Source organism: Gymnogyps californianus, chromosome 12 (genome assembly GCF_018139145.2).
Source record: "Gymnogyps californianus isolate 813 chromosome 12, ASM1813914v2, whole genome shotgun sequence".
NCBI classification, from domain to species: domain Eukaryota; kingdom Metazoa; phylum Chordata; class Aves; order Accipitriformes; family Cathartidae; genus Gymnogyps; species Gymnogyps californianus.
Genome location: NC_059482.1, coordinates 14406843 through 14429034, shown reverse-complemented (window position 1 = coordinate 14429034; position 22192 = coordinate 14406843).

Genomic DNA, 22192 nt, shown 5'->3' with positions numbered 1-22192 from the left:
AGAATCAAATGAGCAGAGTACAAATAAGTACCTGAATTCTCCACTTTGATAGAGAGAGTTAAAATATTGTAATAGGTAAATCTCAAGTAAACAACTATGCTTGCTAGTTTTATCTTGGTGTTTATAAAGCTTTGAGTATGCAGATGAACATGTGTCAGTCAGAAGAGCAGCTGCATTACTAAGGAACCAGCTAGTATGGTCTCAAAAACAAGAGCTGTCAGCTGGGAGTTTCTCTTTAATGCAGTTCTTTTCCTATGTGCTGTCCTCACAGGTTTCTCGAGGAAATAAACATACGTATATGCTCTTTTTACTTTGTTTAGGTTTCACTCTCCACAGGGATCTCTGATTGATACATATTTTCTTGAACAAACATCTTTCACAAGCACAATTTATGTGTAGAACTCTTGTCACTGTGGAAGATATTTGTTCTACTCTCACAAGCCCCCCAAAGCATGTAAAAATAGAGTCTGGTTATGATAAGGCACAAAATAAGCCACTGAACCAGCATCTATATGTTGGGGTATGTGTATGTATATCTATGTATATAATATATGTGATGGTTTTCACTTCTTAATGATATAATAGTGTTTCGTTTCATACATATTTTGTCTTCCTTACATGCTTACAGTACCTGAAAATAGCATCAGAACATTCCTGCCAGTTCTACATTCTCAGATATGTCTGCTAACTTTAACATTCTTCTGACAATAAAGACAGTAATTTAGACTATTTAGTTAATTTAGACTATTTTGGATTAAATGCTTTTCTGTTGAAAAAGCACAGATTCTCAAAAAGCACAGATTTTCAAAATGAATACGTTCAGTGTGGTGAACATGGCAGTTGATAAGTATCCATTAAAAATCTCAGGTTCTTCTTCAGCAGCTTCAATAATCAGGCTTATTAACTGCATGGCTTCCATAGGTCTGGCTATGATGTAGTGTGGCATACAGGGCTGTTGAAGGGAAGAGAATGCCTTTTTCTTTGAAGTAAAATTTATCCTGACTTTATCCATTTTTTTCAAAGTTCATAGTGGGAGGGAGTGAAAATGTCATGTTTTATTCCATTTTGGAACAAAACTGCTTTGTCAGTGTCTTGAAGAATTGGATTCCAGTTTTTGACCAACATTATTGTCAGCATAGGAGATTATCATTTATTGGTACATGCAGTAATATAAAAATCGATCCACTTAGTTATGATAAAACCGCTGTCAATTGTTATTGTATTTCTGAATTTTATCTATAACAAGGGAAATTTGGGTGCTCAGCAGATAATCTTAGTATGGTTTTGTTTTCAAGCTGAAGTTTGACTATTACTGTTTGGAAATGTACATTCTTGCTCTGGATTTACAAGCTGCCTGGTTGATTTGTCTGAAGTGTGTTCAAGTCCAGGATTATTTTCTTCAGCTGTTTTGGTTTTGCAGGTTTGGCAAAGTAATTTATTATTGGATATAATGTGTTGCTCAGTTTTTAGCAAAAATTAAACCATCTGCAATCTAACCAGTCAGCAGTTACTTAATTTCTTCCATCTATGTAACAAAGCCACGGAATGAGAGTTTGTGCTTAAAAAATGTAAAAGCTTTATAAAATCATAATCCCTGATTGACTCGCTGGACAACCAGTTCAGCATCTCTAATGTACTTCAGACTTCCCAAATGGTAGCACAGATCATCTTCCTAAAATCTTTGTTAAAGAGCTGAAACCAAAGACATAGGAATATTAAAGACTAATGTTGTAATTTTCTATTAAACATGAATTTTAATTTGACAAAAGAGTGCTGCTCTTGAGAGGTGGAATCTGAATTGCATTTCCATATTAGAAAAATTGATCCCCTAAGGCTCAGTGATGAAGCAGCCTCTAAGCACTTAGCAAAGCTTACTTTAATCCATTCACTGTGCCTTTAGAATATTCAGCATAGAAGGGAACTAACAGCCAGACATACAGTCTGACTTAGGGTTTGTGGGGATTATCTCACATGATTTTAATACACTAGGAATGTTCCTGATGTTCCATCATCTTCTGTTAGAATATCTTTATTTTTATTTTATGGTATAAAAATATTTTTGGGCTGCTTGCTGATTATCTTCAACCTAAAAACCCAGTAACTAGACCTTAAGCTCTTTCTGCTGCATTTCTTCATCTGCAAATTTACCCTACCTAATGTCTTTTTGGCCTCAGCTCTTGCATAGCAAGGCAGTAGTATCATCTTCCCATGGTTTTACAGGTCTTGGCAATACACTACTGCATTACAAATAATTGTGGTGACTTTGTTGGTTTCTTCTGCTGTTCATTCACAGTGGGCAGTGCTTATGTTTCAGCCATTTTTGTCTTAGCCACTATAAAGTCTTAATACTCTTCAGATAAAATTGAAGGTCTGAACAGGCATGAATGACAATAAAACAAAAATGTGTTCCTAAACGTCCTTCTTTGGGCTGAAGAAATAGGCCAAATGCTGTATGAGAAAATGCCCAGCTGTTGAGGTGAGGCCAAGTTAAATAAAAAATTATACAAAAAAGCAAGCTAATGTTGATGGTACCTAGTCACTCCCTTCTCTTTTCTCATTAAGTACAGTTGACCTAAGATGAGTATAAGGTCGGTATGATGTGCCTTTGGCCATTCACTTGATTCTGGCAAACTTAATTAAACTTTCTGCAATAACACATCTGAGTATTTTGAGTATTGGTGTTTATATTATAAAATATACCTTGCAACTATTTTACAACCGGTAACTTAGAGTACTGGTGTTTATAATATTAGATGTATGTTGTAAGTATGCAATATATATATTCCATATATATCATCTGTTGATGTGTTTGGATGTGGTGGAGAAAGATAATAATGAAATTTTAGTTTGTACACCCTTCCCCTTAATAAGAGTAAAGGCTCCTTTTAAGATAGTATATATAATGGAGCAAAATAATCCCTGCTTTGCAGCTGATTTTAAAGAAGAGTAGCTGTTACTCACCATACTGTTAGAAATTCTTATATGCATATAGATCCTGGATTAAGATCCTTGCTATACAGCAAAAAGACAAATGTAGAATACAGTCTGGCTACCTGCCTAGGTTCCCTACCCCTCAATGTCTGCTATACTTCAGCTGTTTCCACAAAAATGTAATTGAAAGGAAGGCAGATAATGGGATTTACAGAAGTAAAGCTTTTGAGAATGTGCATTCTACTGGGCAAGCTACTAATGTTTTTAAAACACTCTATGAAGTGGAAAGAATTTCTCAGAGGCACTCTCTGTAACTGCAGTTGACTGAACTCTGTGCTAATTCTTCATTTTGCGTGTTTAGAACATAGATTTTTAACAATATGTTCTTCCACATATGCCTTAAAATGTTTAATAATATTTTCAACAGGCATATGTGTGCAAATATGTAGTTACATGCATGTAAGAATGTGCAATGTTTTCATTGTGTTAGAAGAAAGTAAAATTTGCAAAGTCAAGCTCATAAAGAAGGGAAAAATACTCAGAGAATCAAGGTTGCCCGATGTTATGATTCCAATACATTTACTATTTCTATATGCAATTTGCTTTGGAATGTGTTGTCTTAAAAACTTGTACATTTTTATCATTGGGCCCACAATGAAACATTTTAAATAGTGTTTTTCAAGCGAATATATAGAAAATAAATGAAATTTCTGAAAGGTTGATCTGTGACAGTCACAAAGATGTTCTGGTATGATGCACTCTACCTTTTAATCGCATAACACTTTGTAATAATTGTAATAATTTGAGGGATATGGAATAACTAAATTTTTTCAGGCAAGCAGTTTTGTGTTTCTTTGATTTCTACACATGATTTTTCCAAGGTCAAAGAAGCTCTTGATTTCTAACAATACACATCAGGGACTGTACTCCAGTCTTGGCAAATCCAGAGTAATTACGAACAAGTAAATGGAGTTAAGAGTGTATCTTTGCACAAGATTTTGAAATTACTAGGGATGTGATGATTGGGAACTATGACAGACTACATAATCAATTCTAAAAAAAAAAAAGGTGTTGAATCTTGAGAGGTAATACAGTGATGCTCAAATGTCCTGCATGTCATAAAACTGCTGAAAAACAAGAAGGTCTTGTATTTACAACTTTCATTAAAAGCTATAATTTTGAGTTGAAGCTCTAGACAGAAAAATCTCATCTATAAGACAATTGTTTAAGTTAGTTTTCTGCCTCTTCATTCATCGAAAAAGGAGGGGACTGTTAAATAAGAAATTACATTTGTCATAAGAAATGTAAACATAAGCCTGCAGGGGGAGAGGGGAGTGAATTACCCAGACAGGCTTTGTATTTCATTTATGCAGTATTACAGTTGACAGGTCCCTTTTCTCATTTACTTCCCAGATGATTCTCCTCTGTGTCTCCCTATCTGCCTCTCTTTTTTCCAGTACGTTTCAAATTTCTAGGTAGATGAAGACAATAAGCAAGAATCCTGTTGCAGAATTAAGCAATGTTAGGCATGATTGTTGTGGCAGCTTCATGCAGAAGATTCCATTTAGTATTGTATAAATATCAAATGATAATCAAGGTCAGGTATAAACTGTCAGGACTACAGCTGTAATAAATGCAGAGGATCAGAAAATTGCTTCATAAAGAAGAGATATATGGCCTTGTTCCAAACCCAAATTCATATCACCAGCAAATTAGAAGAGGGTATTTCAAGAACACTTGCAATAGGCCACAGTGACTGAATGTAAAGTGACATATCTGAAATGATCTCATTGTTTTTCTGTTTATTTTAATTTGATATTATACACACTTGTCTGTGAACATCTATAATTAAAAAAAAATTATTCTAGACTTTTCTGGTTTTTTTTCCCTGAACATTTGCAGTTTTCTCTCTCCACGTTGGAGAATTTTTATTACTTACACAGTGAAAAGTTGTTTGTGGAAAGAGAGTATGCTGAGCCACAGAGGCCGCCAAAGATGGCTTGCTCTTCAAGACAAGCAAATTCTGACATGGTGGAGATAATTTTTTAAGAAGACATTTGTCTTTCTGTCTCTGAAGCATTGTGTGGCTGGTATGAAGATGGACTCTGCCTGCATCTGAAGAAATTAATTTACCAGGCACAGTGAGCTTACTTGGTAGAATTAGTCTGAAGTGAGGGAAAACAAGGATACATTGCAAATAATTGTAAGTCCAGGCATCAGTGATGCAATGACTGGAATATATCTTAAGTGGAAATATCAGAAGGACAGTGAAGACAGAAGTTGCTTTTTCAAGTTGATTGAGAATTGAATTCTCAACTATTGGTGTAAGTGTAATGTTGCAATTTCTGATGGTGTAAGTCTCAAAGACATCAGACCAGTTTCTGCCTCTGGGCTATGTCAGTTACAGAAGAACATACAGCAGGCAGCAAGATAAATAAATTCCACCTAATTAAAACTTTACTGTGGCAAAAGAGGAAGGTGTACTGCAACAAAGTGAAATGCAACTGTTTTTGTAGGTTCTTTGTAAACTTTCCTCTTTATATTCTCTATAAAATTCATTTTAATTTACATGTCTGATGACCATATGTCTCTAGAATGGTCATGTACAGGCTACAAATAGAAAATAGAGGTAAGGTAACCTCAGCTTACTGGCAAGAATAGTGCTGTGCAAAAATGCTTTAACTTCCTCTGCTGACTTGTGCATTAGAAGCAAAATGACTGTAAATTTACTCCACTGACATCGTTGAATGAACTGAGTCTTTGTGTAAAGAATCATGAGCCAGCATTCAAGTTATGCTCAAGGTCAATTCATTTACATTCAGTAATTAAAAAAAGGCATATTGAAATGCAGTGAATCCTGAGTAGGATGCATGAAAGCTCATTTATCAGGCTATTATGACAAATATTTTATGCTATTAATGACTTTCTTTCAGACATGCCTATGCACTTGCCCTTCATATCCTCTTAAATTTCTCTACCTTGTAAGTTTGACTATCTTAGGAAAAACACTGCTTAAAATTCCAGTTTTTCCATGTCAACAACATGCAGGTATTCAATGCTCTGGCCTTCCCATAGGAAACTTTACATGTAATGCATCATTATTTAATCTCTTGCATAAGCTTAGGTTAGATGATCCAGGTATCTATATTTAGTATTTTATTCAGTTAACCATATTCTTTAAAGATTTAGCCACAAAAAGAATAATAGCTCTTTTTTCCCTTTCCTTTTTTCAGGACATCATTTAGGATATAAGCTAGAAAAATCTGTAAAAGCTCTGGGTCATGTCATGTTCCTTATCTAGCAGTCAGACAAGGATACATAACAGGACGTGGGTCTGAAGTCGTCACAATCAGAATTTTCTGCAAGATTTTTCTTTCAAAATCTTCTCCCACTGCTGAGACATAGGAGCTATGTGGGGAAAGGAATCACAATTTACACTTATAGCAAACTTAAAGTCCTCTGACTGTGAGAATGGTGCAATGGATACTACCTCTTTCCCTAAACTTTGAAATCTCTGTGGTTATATTGCTCATTATTACTATGTTTTTTTAAAAATAGGTTATTAGAATACGTTAATATTTTGTGAGTTCCCAGACAACAGAGGAATATCTTAGCTGGAGTCCAGAGCATCCATTTTTATTGCAGCAATCTATATGACAGTGCCTTGACTTCAGGGGGGCTCTTACCTCACTAGAGGCATCAGACAGTTTCCTGTGCCAAGAACTTCCCTGCATCATGGTAAGAAAAATGTCATTCTCATCTTCACAAAAATTATTTCTAAAAACTGTTTGCTCAGATGTTGGGAGGAAACTCTGAGTTTTGAGTTTAGAGCATCGGGCCCCTACTGGGGACAAAGTGATGTTAAAATTTAATGAGGGAATGCCCATTCATGATGGTAGTTATCTTTTTCACAGGAACAAAAGTCATCATATTTCATAAGCTCTGGCCTTCAAAGCTGGAACGCCACAGGCCAGCAGCCTCTTTTAGCTGACTCTGGAACCGAGCACTGACTCAATTCACTGGGGAAAAGTTTTCTGCAGAAGACTGGCTAATTCACTCCACCTGTGCAAGCTGCTCTTATTCTCAGACATGTCAGAACTAGGGAGAGAGCAGTGGTAAGAGATGAGCAGGTCACTGCACTTCTTCTGTCCCCTTCTCACATTGTATCCCAAATCCAGCTTTGATTCACTTTCTTCATATGTGTGAATAAACAAAGGGAGAGCATTGGCTCAGGTTGGGGGGTATCTTTCCCCTTAACTCAGAACTATCTCTGGGTACACTTAGTTGTAGCTGTACTGATGATCTTGAAGAGATATTTACAGTTTAAAATGCCTGGTCAAATTACTTGGCTATTCAGCTGAAGCTTGTCCCAGACACAGCTTGCTTTCTTTGCAACAAATTCCACAAACATTAAAATGTTGTATTGTTCAGTAAGGAATCAATTTACTGCAGAGCATGCATTATGCAAACACACTGGCAGCCAATACAGCACTGTATGCAGCCAAGGGAAGATCAAAAAGGCTATTTCAGAAAAAGCAATGAATCTCAGGACCTTCCATCTAGCATTTAGGTTTGCAATATAAGTTGACTTACCTTGAAAAGACGGGTGAACTCTAGGAAAGCTGAAGCAAAGTAAAAGGCCAATGCATCCCTAAGCCATTTTTTGATGAAATGGCTTATCAGTGTCTCAGCAACAATTGTAATAGTGTTTAGGATTTTTTCCCCTCTCTAAATTGTGCAGCGGTGATTTCTCTCTCTTAATGATCTAAAAATGGCTTGCCCTTAATGATTATGACTGTTGCCTGTGGAATTCTGCAGTGGTCCAGTTTCAGTCTCCACACAAAGGGAGATGTACCCCAAATTGATTCTGCACCATTTTGGTACTGCTAACGAGATGGTTAATAAAGCATTCCAGAGAACCTGAAAGTATTTTGAATAGCACAGGTGGATTTTGAGCTAGCAATACCCCACTGAAAGTGTTATTAATGTATGCATTTCAATTAGTTTTAAAAACATGTATATGATCAGATGGCTACATCTTTGTTCACACTGTGCATATGTATACTAAATTGTTTAAAAAAATAAACTGTGCAGTTCAAGATTTATGTGGAAGTGTAGTCTTTATTATTTTTACAGTAAATCTAGAAATATTTCTGCCTGAACGTAATTCAACAATGTTGTCTGTGTCATTCCTTTTTTTCCTCCATGGATAGCTCTGCTTGCAGACCAGTTTCAGCTGTGCTTGACAAAGTATGGAAGTCTCAAAAATATTAAGCAGCACAGTTATGTCCCAGCAGCACCATGGGGTGCTAGAAGGTATTTACTTGGTATGGCAGCAACCAAAAGACAGCAGATGATTGATGTGAATTTTGGCTAGCCTGGCAGCTTAGAAGTATGATTAGCAGCAGCTAATTCCTGTATAGACTTCAGAAAATGCACATTGGTAAAAGATAAGTTGAATTTCCCATCCATGGAGATAAGCTTCAGCTGGTGTTCATGCATCACCAGAGAAGCTGCGCCTCAGTCTAGGTTTGGATTCTATAGGAACTGACAAAACATGAGTTCAGGATGTGACTTCACCATAACCCAGTTAAATAGGCTGTCAGCCCCAGGACACCCCATGTTTTGTTTTGGAACGGCAGTTTCATTTGATTTTTCTGGGTTTCATCTCTCTTACGTTCTCCTTTTGATTCCTTTTTCTACCTGTGCTCTCATTTGCTGGTATGACCTTTTACAGCTTCTCTCATCCTACTTACTTCTCCTGTTTGCTGTTTTGAACGTGCTCGGAGTCCAACAAAAGGAAAAGCAGGAAGTGAAATGGAATAAGTATGTCAGTTAGGCTTGTTTTCATCTCAGCTGTTTGTCCTGTGTACTGCATTTACATCAGCCCGAGAATCACAGAAAGCTATGCAAGCCCAGATTATGGCAATTTTCATCTTATCTATATTTTAGGCTTAGGCGATGACCATAGCTGATTAATATGTGTACAGCAAAACAGACCAGGCATAAACCTCATGCAGAGAAAATCCCATTTGATCATTAATAATGGTGGCTTAATCATGCCTGACCATTGTTAGTGCTTAAAGCATACTGAAAGAATTGAAGGAGTTCTTGGATAGGAAGGCTTGCATATCTTACTCTAAATCTTTGGCAGGGATGGAACCATACAGGGAATGTTTGTGTAATATGAAAGTATTTTTTTTAAAAAAAGGCAATTTAATTATTTGTTTAACATAAATCTAAAAGCTTTGTCACTACAGTATGGACAAACAGTTTTGTGCCTGGAAATATAGTTGTATTTTTAAGTTTAAGTAAGTGAAATGTTTACCACAGAGGATCAGGAAAAAAAGCATCTGCTCTGGAAAAGGACAGAAATTTGTAGTAAGTTGTGTTTACCTGGGACATTACTGTTCTCTTAGGAGGCTGGCTTTTGGTGGTATGTGTACTGACATTAATTACTTCCATGATATTAAAAGATTTTCAGTAAATTTTCATTTATAATCATAAGGAATGAGTATCTTCCTTCCTCTACACATCATCCAAGAAAAAATTGAGAGAATCCATTTATCTTGCAATATAACAAAAGTTCTAAATGTATCACTTAGTGGCAGGTGTTACAGCATCCTTTAGGACCTTAATTACTTCTGCTGTTCTTAGATGTTACTCCCATGAAACGTACCCTGGGAAAAAGATAGAAAAGGAACTTCTTATTGAAGATGAGCTTGTTTTGCGTGACCAATGCCCAGATGTTGTATCTGAACTCATAATGTGGACCTGAAATGTCTTGCTTTGTGGTTTCATTTCACAAAACCGAACTAATCTCTGGTGATATTCTGCTTTCGTGGAAACATTGTATGTGAATGCTGAACTAAAAGTAACTTTCATGGGTATTCCATATGCTGCTTCATCATTCTTCTTATCTAGTTTCATTGGAGAACGTAACAGATGTTCTGGTTTCAGATGACATTGTACCTTTGCAGCCTCCAAAAAAACATTCACCTGATGAAAATCCATAGGTGTCCAGGTTTCACTTTTCCTATTTCTTGCTTGCTATATGATGACTGAGAATTCAATATCTTACTCCAAAAGTGAAAAGTAACTTTTTACAATACATGCACTTACAAACGTAATTCAAGTAAGAAAGTTTGGAAGTACAGCAGTTCTTATGAAAGAAAAGAAAGAAGATTGTATCACCAGAAAAACCAACGGAGACATTTCACTGAACTTGCTGGATCCAAACAATGTGTTGGTGTTGCTTTTCCCGGGCTTTGTTGTATTTGTATTATTGGCTAGCTTGAGCAGGCATCAAGGAATGAAGTGCCACCAAACTCTGTAACTCAGTCAGGTCTTCAGCTGAGATAAATTTTACCTATTCTTTCTTTGCAGTTAGGAGAATAATTTACCTCATTTGGAAAGCTGTAATTAGAAAATGATACAGAAGTGCATTCAAAGCAATCTGTAGGAACTGAATTTCATACTGTACCATCTTCAGCAATTTCTTGTGTAAATCACAGTACATGCTGATTTTGCAATTTATGGTTTAATAGGACTTGCAAAATGTTTCAGTTCTTAGTCTAGTATATTTTATATCAAAGGGAAATGGGTTTTTTTGTTGTTCTGTATCAGACCAGCATTGTTTTCTAAGTGTATTTTCCACGTACTTCCCTACAGCTACTTAGACAATACTAAAGGTTTCCTTATTGCAGCACTTCATGGCAAGGCTTTCGAAGTCACAAAGGGACAGGCTGGCACTCAACTCCCATTGACAACATAATGTTGTTCGTGTTTTTGAAATCTCCTCATTAATGTTTTATCTCCATGTCACAGAAACCCTGTTGTAATATTTTATTTATCTAACTATATGGGTTTTGTGACTCTTTCTGTTAATTTTTCTTTCAGAAGTGTGATTTCTTTTGTTTTGCATGTGCAAGGAGTATGCATTTGTTTTATCTTCATGATATTAATGAAAGACTGGAAGATAGTTGTAATTGTTTTCAGTCATTTGAAGTGAACAACAGTCTTTTAAATAAATGTGAAATAATATTTTTGGCAGTATTTTAGATTGATTTGCTCAACTCTAGAAATGTATGTTACCATTTAATAGGATAAGTATCAGAGCTTTAGAGCTCTACATAGTGTGTGTATTACAGAATTCCACTGATAATACTGCATTTCTGTCAGAAAAGCATCCTTTCTCAATGGCAGATATAAAGGTGAATTTCTAAGATGTCTTTTTCATGCTTCTAGCATGCCAACAAACATGCTATGATATTTTATGGTTAACATGCTCAGAATCATTCAAATATTTTACATTGATATATATCTATCTTTGGGCTTTTGCTGAACCGCTGATTTGCTGTTCTGTGTTAGAGCTTGTAATTGCTGTGTGAATCGACTGCCTTGGTTTATGATCTTACAGCGCATCATTGCCACTTGTGTAAGAGAGAGATAGAAATAGATATCCAGAGCCATTGTTTTGCTAGACTACCAATGTTCGATGTCCATTTTCTTGACTTTACTAGAAAGTGTAGACTGAAAAGATCTTTTAATGTTGTATAATCATCATTGTAATTGTTACACGGTTCCATGGCATTCATTTATCCTATTCAATGCACTTCAGGTTTTCCTTAAAAAATAAATGAAAAAAAGTAAAACTGTAATGTGTATGTATGTTTCCATAATGTAATGTTTCGTGGTATCTTTTTATGTCAGCAGAATATTGTACTGCATTCTCACTTGGCTACCAGTGTGGGATGTTTAAGTATACCCAAATGACTGTCTTCATTTTAAACTCTGTTGGAGTAGCATTTCCTATATAATCTTTTTGACCAGCTTTGATCCTAGAGAGCTTTGATGAAGCTACTAATTAGTTTTTTGATTCATCTGTGTTTAGGAAAGAGAGATTTATTATAGTAGCACCCGCTTGTGCCACTGATAATTAAAGGACTGTCAGCATTTTCATTATATAGCTCTAGTCTTGCAGGAGAGAATCCCTCCCCATATGACACTTCGGATTATTTGTGAATGACTAAGGCACTCTGAAGAACTTGCCACTTAGGCTAAAATTGACTGGAAACAGCATTGCCATGAACCATTCTACCCATCACTGCTGTGAGGTAAGCACGGCCTGTCACTCTTTTCTCTTAGGAAAAACAGAAGAAATAATTGAAACATTAGAAGCAGACCCCCCACGTGTTTTTCTGAGGGAAGCTAAGCTGTGCTGCAGATAAATAAATGAAAAAACCCAGCAAAATAAGAAATAGATTCACCATTTTTAGAAGTTCGGCCTTGTGTAACTTGATCGAAACCTATAGAAATAATCTGTTGTTGCCTTGAAAAGAATTTTTATACCCTGTTAGTTTTGTCAGTAGCCGGACTCTGCATTCCTCATTTTTGGCATGTGATCTGTTAACAGTATGTTATATATCTGCTTTTAAAAATCATTTTCCAAAATACACATATGCCCTTTGCTCAGCCTAAGATGTAAGTGCAGTTAATCTGTATTCAATTTAGGGTTGCAGCTGACTATTAGCATATATGAAAAAACTCAGTTCACATACAGTAGGTGATTCTTCATGTCATTCAAATCCAATGCATTTACCACATCATATTCTAAAGCAAAACATTTACAGGTTATCTAGAATTATCAGCAATTCTGATTTTGCATGAATCTGCAAAATTGGACTGTGACCTATGAGAATGAAACTCTATTTCTATAATGAGACATTTTGGTGGCTTTCTGTGCCTTCCTAAAAGCCCAAGGTGAATCCATGGCTGCTTATGTCTGCTTATGTGACTTACTCCAGAAACAGCTGCTCACTGTTGCAGGCAAGGCTCTAATATGCTTCTTTGAAAATTTATGTATGTTTTATGGAAAGGAGATATAGCACACTGGCAGATGATATAAATATTACTGCATAACAATAATTCAGTTTCTTTTCTTTTAAAGACTCTTGAAGTAATGCATTATTTTTACTTGGCTGTCAGTACTTTTTACATTTACAAAAGTGAGATGGCAGGGGAGGAAATAGGATTGTATTAGACCCCTACTTGCATTTATGCATTTGTGAAGGACCATATGTATGGTTTATAAATTCTGTTAAATTCCTACCACTTATCACAACATAAATTTATTTTTTTCTATCTAGTCTCATTGACTTGCCTAAGTAGACTTCTTCCCCCTCTTCATTTATTTTATCATTTTCTCTATTGATAAATCTGCTGTCAGAAATAGTAGCTTCTCATCAACTTCCTCCAGCCTGTAAATTATTTTTTTAATAAGCAGCTTGTAATTGGCATCTTTAAGGGAAACCAAATAGCAGTGTTTTATAGTTGGGGAAAAAAAATGAAGCAAGCACTGTGTGTTCTGTCACATTGCTTCAGTTCTGGAGGTCTTGGCCTTTGGAGGATAAAGGCAGATCTACTGTTGTGAGTCCTAGAAAAAGCAAGCATAACACACTTCCATGTCAATGTTTATCAGAAGGGAGGGAAGGAGAGGCCCTTGCCTTTGGAGAAGTAAACTGAAATTGTGAACTACTTAATTTTCTTAGTTGTCTTTGATCTGGAAGTTGTGGTTTCTGCTGAACCACATCAGCTGTTTGGTAAAGCTCTGGATTTTCAGCATAAGACAGAAAATTTTCTTTTAAAAACCTTCCCCATCCTCCCATCTCCCAGCAAGCATGCAGGTTGTAGTGGATTGTTAAGAGCATGTTTAGCCATACAGACTTTTAAATCAAAGCATGATATTACATGTGTTCTGAAATAATTGTTTTCTTGCATTGTAATACAATGTACTAACAAAAGACAAGGAGTATTTTCACATTGTTTAAAAAATTAAAATGCAATTAAAACCATATGCACATTTGGAGTTGCCCAGTACAAAGAAAAATTACCATTTTAATGCGATCTGGTACTTGTGACCATTAAATTCAGAGGAGACAGGAGATGACATGCACACGAGTCAGCTGAGGGAAGTAACGTATTACAGACTTGGTGGAATTTAAAGTTGTTACTTCTCTTGTTAGAATCCCCTGCTACCAGTTGGCTGGGCTTAATTACTGTTTTTGAATTTTGCTGAACTTCAAAGACTGGGAGGTGCTTTCAGATCTGATATGTAAAAATGAGAAATGATGTTGGAAGTTATTCTCAGCCAGATAGAACACACAGTTACTGTCTTATTATTGCAGTGTAATATATCATCAAAGAACAGATAAACAAACCTCTTCTGATTAGTTTCCACCTCATTTATCTACTTTGTACAAATTAACTATTGTCCTTGACATCTAGAGGTGAAACAGTCAAATTCTAGTACTTACAAGCAATAATAATGATGTTCTATGTATATAAAACCTTTCCCGATTTTGCACATCAGAAATACTTTTTTACATACGTGGTTTTGTTATGTGTGAAATATTTCATGATCCCACTCTCCTTTCTCCTCAGCTCTTGTATTTTATTGTTTTAGGATAGAAATATACACATGACTTAAGCTACAAAATTGTTTTTATACAGTAATAAGCTACCTCCGGCCAGAATAAAACATCTGATAATTAGGCAAGGCGACATTACACACTTTTGGAGTGGAATGAAGGGGCATATTCTATCCAATTTAAACTACTAGTAGGTATTTTCAGTTGATAAGATGTAATTACTCCAAAAGGTACAGTTAGCCATGCCTGTAGGATATATGACAATTATGCATTGGTGGCTCCGACCTGATGTTTACATTTTCTCCACCACGGTGGTGCCACTGGCTCTATGTCGGTATTGATGTTGACTCAAGGGCAGAGTGCCCAGCACTGAACCACCTCATAGATCACACTGTCTCGCGCTCCTCCTCCCAACAGTGCTCTTTCTCTAGTACCTTTCCAAAGTGCTTTAATTTTTGGAGAAAGATTTTTGGGGTGCCTGTCTTATGGCCATTAAAGATTGAATTGCCATCAAGTGTTAAAAATTATTTGAACAAATGCTTATATTGAAATTTAGTAAATTTATCCACCCTTCTGCTTAATGAATTTAAATGTATGTTTCTATGCCAAAATAGTTTAGAATGCTTGTAATTTCATAATTTATACAGTGCATTGGGAAGCTTTTTGGAAATATGGCCATAGCTTCTCTGACTCATAAGACAGTATTGTGAAAACAACAGAGCAGTCATTGCTTTTTGTTGCCCAGTAATTCCAAGCAAAATATTATGTACTGGAATGCAGTCCAGAAGAATAAAGCTGTTGCTTTTGCCCTAAGTGGGAAGTGGCAAATGTGGATTTCAAAGAAATGCTGCCAGCACTGATCCAGAATAGCCAAAACTAATCCTTGAAATACTGTGGCCTGAAGGGGCTGTGCTATGAGTAGGAGATTTCAGCATGATCAGATATATTTTGGCTAGTACACGTTTAGCAAGGGCAGTCACTTTAACTAGCATGTGAATCAGAAGGTTTAGAAAAATCTAAGATTAGTTTCTTGTGTTAAAACTTGAAGGCTATGGCAAAAATCATTTTGGCAATAAAATTTAATGAACAGCTAGAGATAGAATGTATCTTTTGAATATTCTGTACAACTTTAGGGTATAATTTATGTTTCATTTTATTGTAGCCTGGAGTATGTGTATATGTGCATGCCTATATCGCACAGGAAAACTAATAAATTTTTTTAGTGGTGAAGAAACTGCTATAAAGGAAGTGTGTTTTAGAGATCTAATCCTCCTTCAAATTTATTCAGCCTTTTTGAAGTAATTAAATGTAAGTTATGTAGCAGATGATACTTGTCATAATTTCATTGACTGTATTTGCCTATAAAGGGAGATTTGGTTTTACAAGAATTGTGATTTGTGTTACCTGTTATCTAGACTTTGTTTGGAGGCTCAGGTTTTTTACTGTGAGAATTGTCTGCTGCTTTCTCTGAAAGCAATGGATATGGGAAATGACAACAGAACGTATAGACTATACCTGGGTGATTCTCTACCCCGTAGCCCCAGTCAGGGCAACGGATGGGGAATGGCGGGTTGTGGTCAGTCCATAGCAGTTCCTCTCTGCTGCTGCTCCCCCCTCCTCACACTTTTACCCCACTTCAGTGCAGGTCCTCTCCATAGGCCACAGTTCCTTTGGGAAATATCCATCTCCTCCAGCGTGAGGCCCTCCACGGGCTGCAGTGTGGGTATCTGCTCCCCCGTGGTCTCCCCACAGGCTGCAGGGGAATCCCTGCTCCGGGGCCTGGAGCCCCTCCTCCACCCACTTCTCCTCTGACCTCGGTGCTCGCAGGGCTGTTCCTCACACTTTGCCTCTAACTTTTCCTCACGCTTTTCCTCACACTTTCCCCTCACTGCCGGGCAGCGTTTTGCCCTTTCTCATACACGTTTCCACGGAGGCGCCCCCAGCGTCGCTGTTGGGCTCGGCAGTGCCCTGCGCTGAGGCGGCTGCAGAACCGGCTGGAACCGGCTGGAACCAGCCCTGTCCAGTGGGGCAGCCCCAGCCTCTCCTCATGGAGACCCCTGCAGGCCCTGCTGCCAGCGCCTGGGCACGGACACCCAATACAAGTTGCTTCAGGATAGGCAGGCACATACACTGTGTACATCTGTATGCATCTGCCCATGTATACATACACCTTAAGCTTGCTACAGAAAAACAACACAGAGTTCAGGATGGACTGCAAAATTCAACCAAGGAACAAGTGTTCAGACAGCTGGTTGCTGCTGAGGGCTTGGCCACTGTGGCTGCAGCTCATTTAAAGATCGCTCAGGTATGTGCAGAATTAAATGACACTCAGTATAGATGGGCCATCAGAGCTCTGCTGTCCCTCTTAGTTAGTGTATAATATTTAAGCGTACATTAGGGAAGACTGAGCACAGATTGACTTCCTGGACATTCAACCAAGTGATTGATACTTGCTATAAATTGCTTTGTGGTTTGTTTCCTCTCACAGATTCTTGCCAGTAGTTTAGGACTCACTTGCCTTTCTCTTGAGTGGGGGGAAAAAAAAAAAAGAAAAAGGAAAAAGAAGAGACTTACATGGAAAGTCCAGCTGGGGTCACATTTCTTGTCTGTACCATGTAGTTCCAGAGAATGGGACTTACAGGGCTGGACCTGTGCAGGTAACTGTTTGGGAGTCATTCTGGGATAAGCCTCTGGAATTCCACAATGCCCTGTACGTGACTGACTTTCCTAAATGTTGGAGAGTTTTCCTCTCTGCTGTTGCATGGAAAGCTTTTCACTAGAAGGGGACACTGGTGGTGATTTGCTAACAAAACCAGTGTTCTGCAAGACTGAAGGCATCTGTTCCCTGGGGCTTCATTCCTGCTGCAGCCTTCCAGGGCTGCACAGAAGAGGGGAGTGCTAGGTGGCATTTCTTATTATAATTTTTCCTCTGCTGTTAAACTAGGTTTTGGTTTTATTGATGTGAAATAAAGTCACGAATGACCTTCCTGTTCTCAAGTTGCTCTCAGAAAGAGGAAGTAAAAGTATAGCCAGAAGTTGACTGTAGCAAGCATCTGAAAGGACAGCAGTGAATGTCAGAGCTGAAGGCTGGTACAAACTCATCGCAGCTTTTTCTAGTGGTCCATTTGTGTATGTTGAATTACTGATCATTCACCTATAAAACAGTTTATATATTAATGAACATTTTGTCATAACAGTCTGATCTCAGAAAACTCTTGTAATTACAACAGATGATAAAGGATCTAGGGTTTATTTAATTGTTTTTTAGTATACTTGTGGTGAGCATTACTAGGAAAAGCCTGGTTAGGAAAGTCAAATGAGCACTGACATACCTGACACAGCAAATTGGCAAAATTCCTATGGCCATTAGTTGAAACAGTAAATGGAAACATAACAGCTCCTACATATTTATAAGGAAAAACAAACGCCTGTTTGGCTGGCTATAATCTTTCACGGCCAGTTGCTTTATTTTGTAATTATAGCATGTTCTTATCTTACGGTAACCCATAGGACAGCCAGCCCTTGACAGTCCCCCAGTCCGGCCCTCCTGACTGTCCTAGGAATGGACTCCTGGAACAAGGGTTACTTTGTGTCACTTTGGCACAGGAAGTTACCAGCAAATGCCAGGAGCTGGACCAACGTGTTCCAGAAGGAACTTTGTTCAACCCCCCCAGGTAGGACAATTCTGACCCTAATACTCAGTAACTTAACAGGAGGAGGCTTCAAATGAAGAAAACAGATCACTAATATAAATTTTTAAAAAGCTAGGTATGCCTTAGTTTCTGTTTCTTCTGAAGTAGCTATCATGTGTGATGAAAAGGTACAGAACCCCAGCCACGGTGATACATTTATCTCAAGAAATGTTTTTTACAGTCTATCAGAGATTATCAAATAAACACATGACCTTGGCATTGATTCAGTGATTTAGCAATGCAGTAGCTCTGTTCTTCCACTACTTGGAAGGGCTCTCAAGAGAAATGAAAAATTGAACTATATCTTCAAACCACTTGGGTTCAGGTGCACAAGATAGTAAACCCTGTAGGAGAGGCTTTTGAACACAGAGATTTTATACTTCAGAATCTGTTGGTGTCAAGGTCGAGTTTAAAGTCCTGATTTTGCTCTGAGGCCTGACTTGTCATCCTGCTACAACTTTTCTAAGCAAAAGCAGTGGTTCTGCAGCCTTCTGAAGAAAAAGGAACATGCTGGGATGCTGTGGGCCATGATGATCCCTTCCCTTACCATTTCTAAAGAGTTTAAAATGTTGACCTTGACAACTGAAGTGTTTGTGACTGAAGTCTGACATGGTAACAGATACTCCTATAGGCTCTTGGGCAGAAGCTGTGCATGGGTTTCTCTCACTAACATACTGGATGACTTGGCCAACTCTCTACCTTAGCTGCAGGCAAGTACTTACACTGATCATGTGCCCCCTGAAATTATTATGGGTGGATAAAAGGTATATTTTGTGATCTTAGATTGCAGATTAGCTAAAATAATTTGCTTTGTTGGGGTGAGTTTTGTGCTTCTGAATGGTCAAATCTCTGTGGATGCACTTCTAATTTATCAGGCTGTGAAAAATACTGTTGGCTTCCATTCAGTTGTGTCTAAATCTAAACAAATAATGTGAAATAGAGGAAGTGATTAAATATAGCCACTCTGTTTTTCATTGGAAAATATGTTTGTACTGTCACTAATTGGATAGAATTGTGGCATCACCTGCTGTAAATATATTAATTGTGGTAAGCAGGATACAATTTTTATTTGCTCTCTTATCACTTCAGGTAAGAGCTGTGGGGAGCTGTGCAAGTGACTTTGCTCAGGATGACTGAAAATCAAGGACTGTGATGCCTAGTGCAAGTGATTCCACAGGATGTGAATAAACTGGCTAGATGGCAACGGCTCAGTTTGTAGGTGTCACTTGAGCAGCAGGTGTAGCTGCTGAAGACTGCAACAGAAGTTGCAATTACTAGCAGTGTATATGAACTTGAAACACATAGATGCTTTCCATCTTAAGCTCCTTATTTTTGTTTGCCCATATGCTAACTTCATCATTTTAACATAGTTTGTGGCACAAACTGGCATTTGGAGTCTTAGAGTGATCTGTGTCATACATATAGCTGGGGTGCACTGGTGGGCAGCTAAGCTGCGTTCCACAGGTGTCACTGATGTGTCTCTAATCTCTTCTCTGCATGGCTTTTTGAATTGCAAATACATAGTTTAGAGCACAGAATCAATAATGCGATACTAAGGTAACTCATTAACTGCATAACACAATGGGTTTGAACAATCAGATTTAAGAGTCTTGGGCAATAGCAGTCCCCTTGGTGAGTCATTCTGTCCTAGGCTTTGTCTCTGAACTCTGCCCTGGCTTCAGTTCCTCATCAGCCTAAACTTACTAGATGTCACAGTAGCTGTCTGAACAGTCTGCTAAGAAAACCTGACTGCTGAAAATATGATTGTTTCATCTGTCCTTTTTTACCTCTTTCACTTTTTTTTGGGGGGGGGGGGGCGGGGTGTCACTCAAAGATAAATACTTGCATTTTTTCTACTATAGTGGAGAATTTTTCTGAGCGGTAGCAATGTAAATTGACACCCAATTCTTAGCCCAAGAGCTATAGTAGAATTCCTGAAGAGGTCTAGCAGAAGTTTTGGTATTTCACAGGTTATTTGCATGCATGGTTTATGTTTCTCCATAACCACAATGGATGACAAAGCAGACTCTAAACTCTCTTTTAAAACTGCTGTAATCTTGATTGTCTGAAAACTTTAGTAGGCATGGAAAGCAAGGGTTTTCAGTTCTTGGTCTTATGAACAACTTTTATGGAAACAGAAACAAATAAGTGAGGGTAATTCAGCTCTCTCCCCCCCCCCAAATTTTGAAATGAACCTGATTGTTTTGCTAGCTATTTCTGTGTCTGCATTTCCCCCTCTTTCTTCCCCTTTATATGTAGTAGTAAAAATGGAATATTGGTATAGTTTAAGCAACCTAATTGTTAATTGTATTTTTTTTAAATTATGAAGATCATATCAAATTTTGTGAAAAGGTAAGGGGTTTATATCCACTATTGTTTTTCTTTCTGAAAAGCTGTTCTAAATTCAACCAGCAATGTTCCTTTTGTCATATCACTTCCTATTTGGCTGCATTATGTGTAGGAGGGTCAGAATACATGCCTTTGATTTATATGGCAATGTAAAGAACAGCTACAAATGCCGTGAGGCAGACAGTTTGAGTCTGTCCAATTGCTAAGTGTTTCACTGTGAAAAATGACTCCTTGTTCTTTGGATCACAGAGATTGTACAATTACAATTTTAATCAATCCAACACAAGATTCATTGGTTCTTACTGTGCAGAGCACATAGTCACAGTCCAATAAATCTGCTTCTGATGTGCAGATCCAGACTCCTGGAGCCTCTAGAGACTGTATACAAATGCTAGGCATGTCTGCATTGCCTATGTATTTGCATGGTGTCAGGCACACGGGGTGGGGTGCTGATACTGTTCTGACTTCTGATGTGGTATTTTATGGCTTGCATTTGAACGATTAGATATGATGTGCTTGAACTGGTGGATGCAGGAGATGATACTTACTCCTTTTTCTAGTTTCTGTCTTTCTCAAAGTGACATTTTGGTGCTCTTACATTCTTCTGTTGAGGTCTAGCTCTGGGTGAATCAGGTCTTCGTATTTCCAGGGCTAATAAGGCATTGCAACATCAATAGAAGCCTGTCTGACCTGATCCCTTTTGAAAAAGCACAGAACTGTCAAGTCGTGGGAAGTTAAGCATGTGGTGGATGAGCAAAAATATGTCCAGTTGAAAGCAACTGGAATGGTGAGAGCGAAGCTTACCCAGCATTCTCCATGATACATAGAAATGTTTGTAAGTTTACCAAAATTGTAAGTATTGGTCTGAAATAGAACTGACTTTTATCCATACATCCTCAAAAAAGAACTCCTGAAGACAGCAAACCATTTTTCCTGAAAAGCAGTTTTGGGTCTGAGGGAAGTGAAGTCTGCAAGGAGGGATAGGTCCTTTGAAGTCTCTCGAAAGAATTTAGACAAGCTGTAAGCTTCTGACATATTCCGTACATGATCCATACAAGTTTGTTAACAGCTGTTACCTAGATTCTCTGAAGATTCTGTCTTAACTGAACATGGTTAGTACCAGTCCTGCTGATGGATTTGCACCTACACCATCCCAGGACTGAGACACAATAAACATGCTCCAACACACAGGAGAAAGTTAGCAGAAAAGTAGCTCTTTGTTCCTGTATCCAAATTTATTGCCTGGCAAAGCACCTGAGAGTAGACAGAGTGTCTGTCCTGTGCTGACAGTCTGGAGGAAACAGGAGAGAACTGCCTGAGCTGAATGTGAAGGAATGGCAAGAGAAGATAAACAGACAGTAACCTGCTGGTGAAGGAAAGGGCAGATAAGAACAGAAACCCGAAGTATTTGATGGGCAACAAGACAGATAACAGCACTGAATGAGAAACCCAAGTATCTTGTGGAAGGAAATAATAACAGGACATGAAGGAGGCAAGAACAGAAATAGTGCTGAAAAGGAGAGGGCATGGACTGGATTGCAGGGCTCATAGAAGCAGTGGAGGGTACGGAGAGGAGCCAGGCCATAGGAAAGAGAAGAAGAAAGGGACACAAAGAAGTAGGTTATGCCAGTCCTGGCATTTCCTTAGTTGCAGCTACGGGGTTTTAAACCACAATATTCTTCTGATACAGCATGGATCCTTTTGGATTTGATGTCCAATTCTCTTCTGGCTTTAATATTTAACTTTTTACAAACTGAGGAAGTAAGAAATAACTTCAGAAAAGTTAGTGCA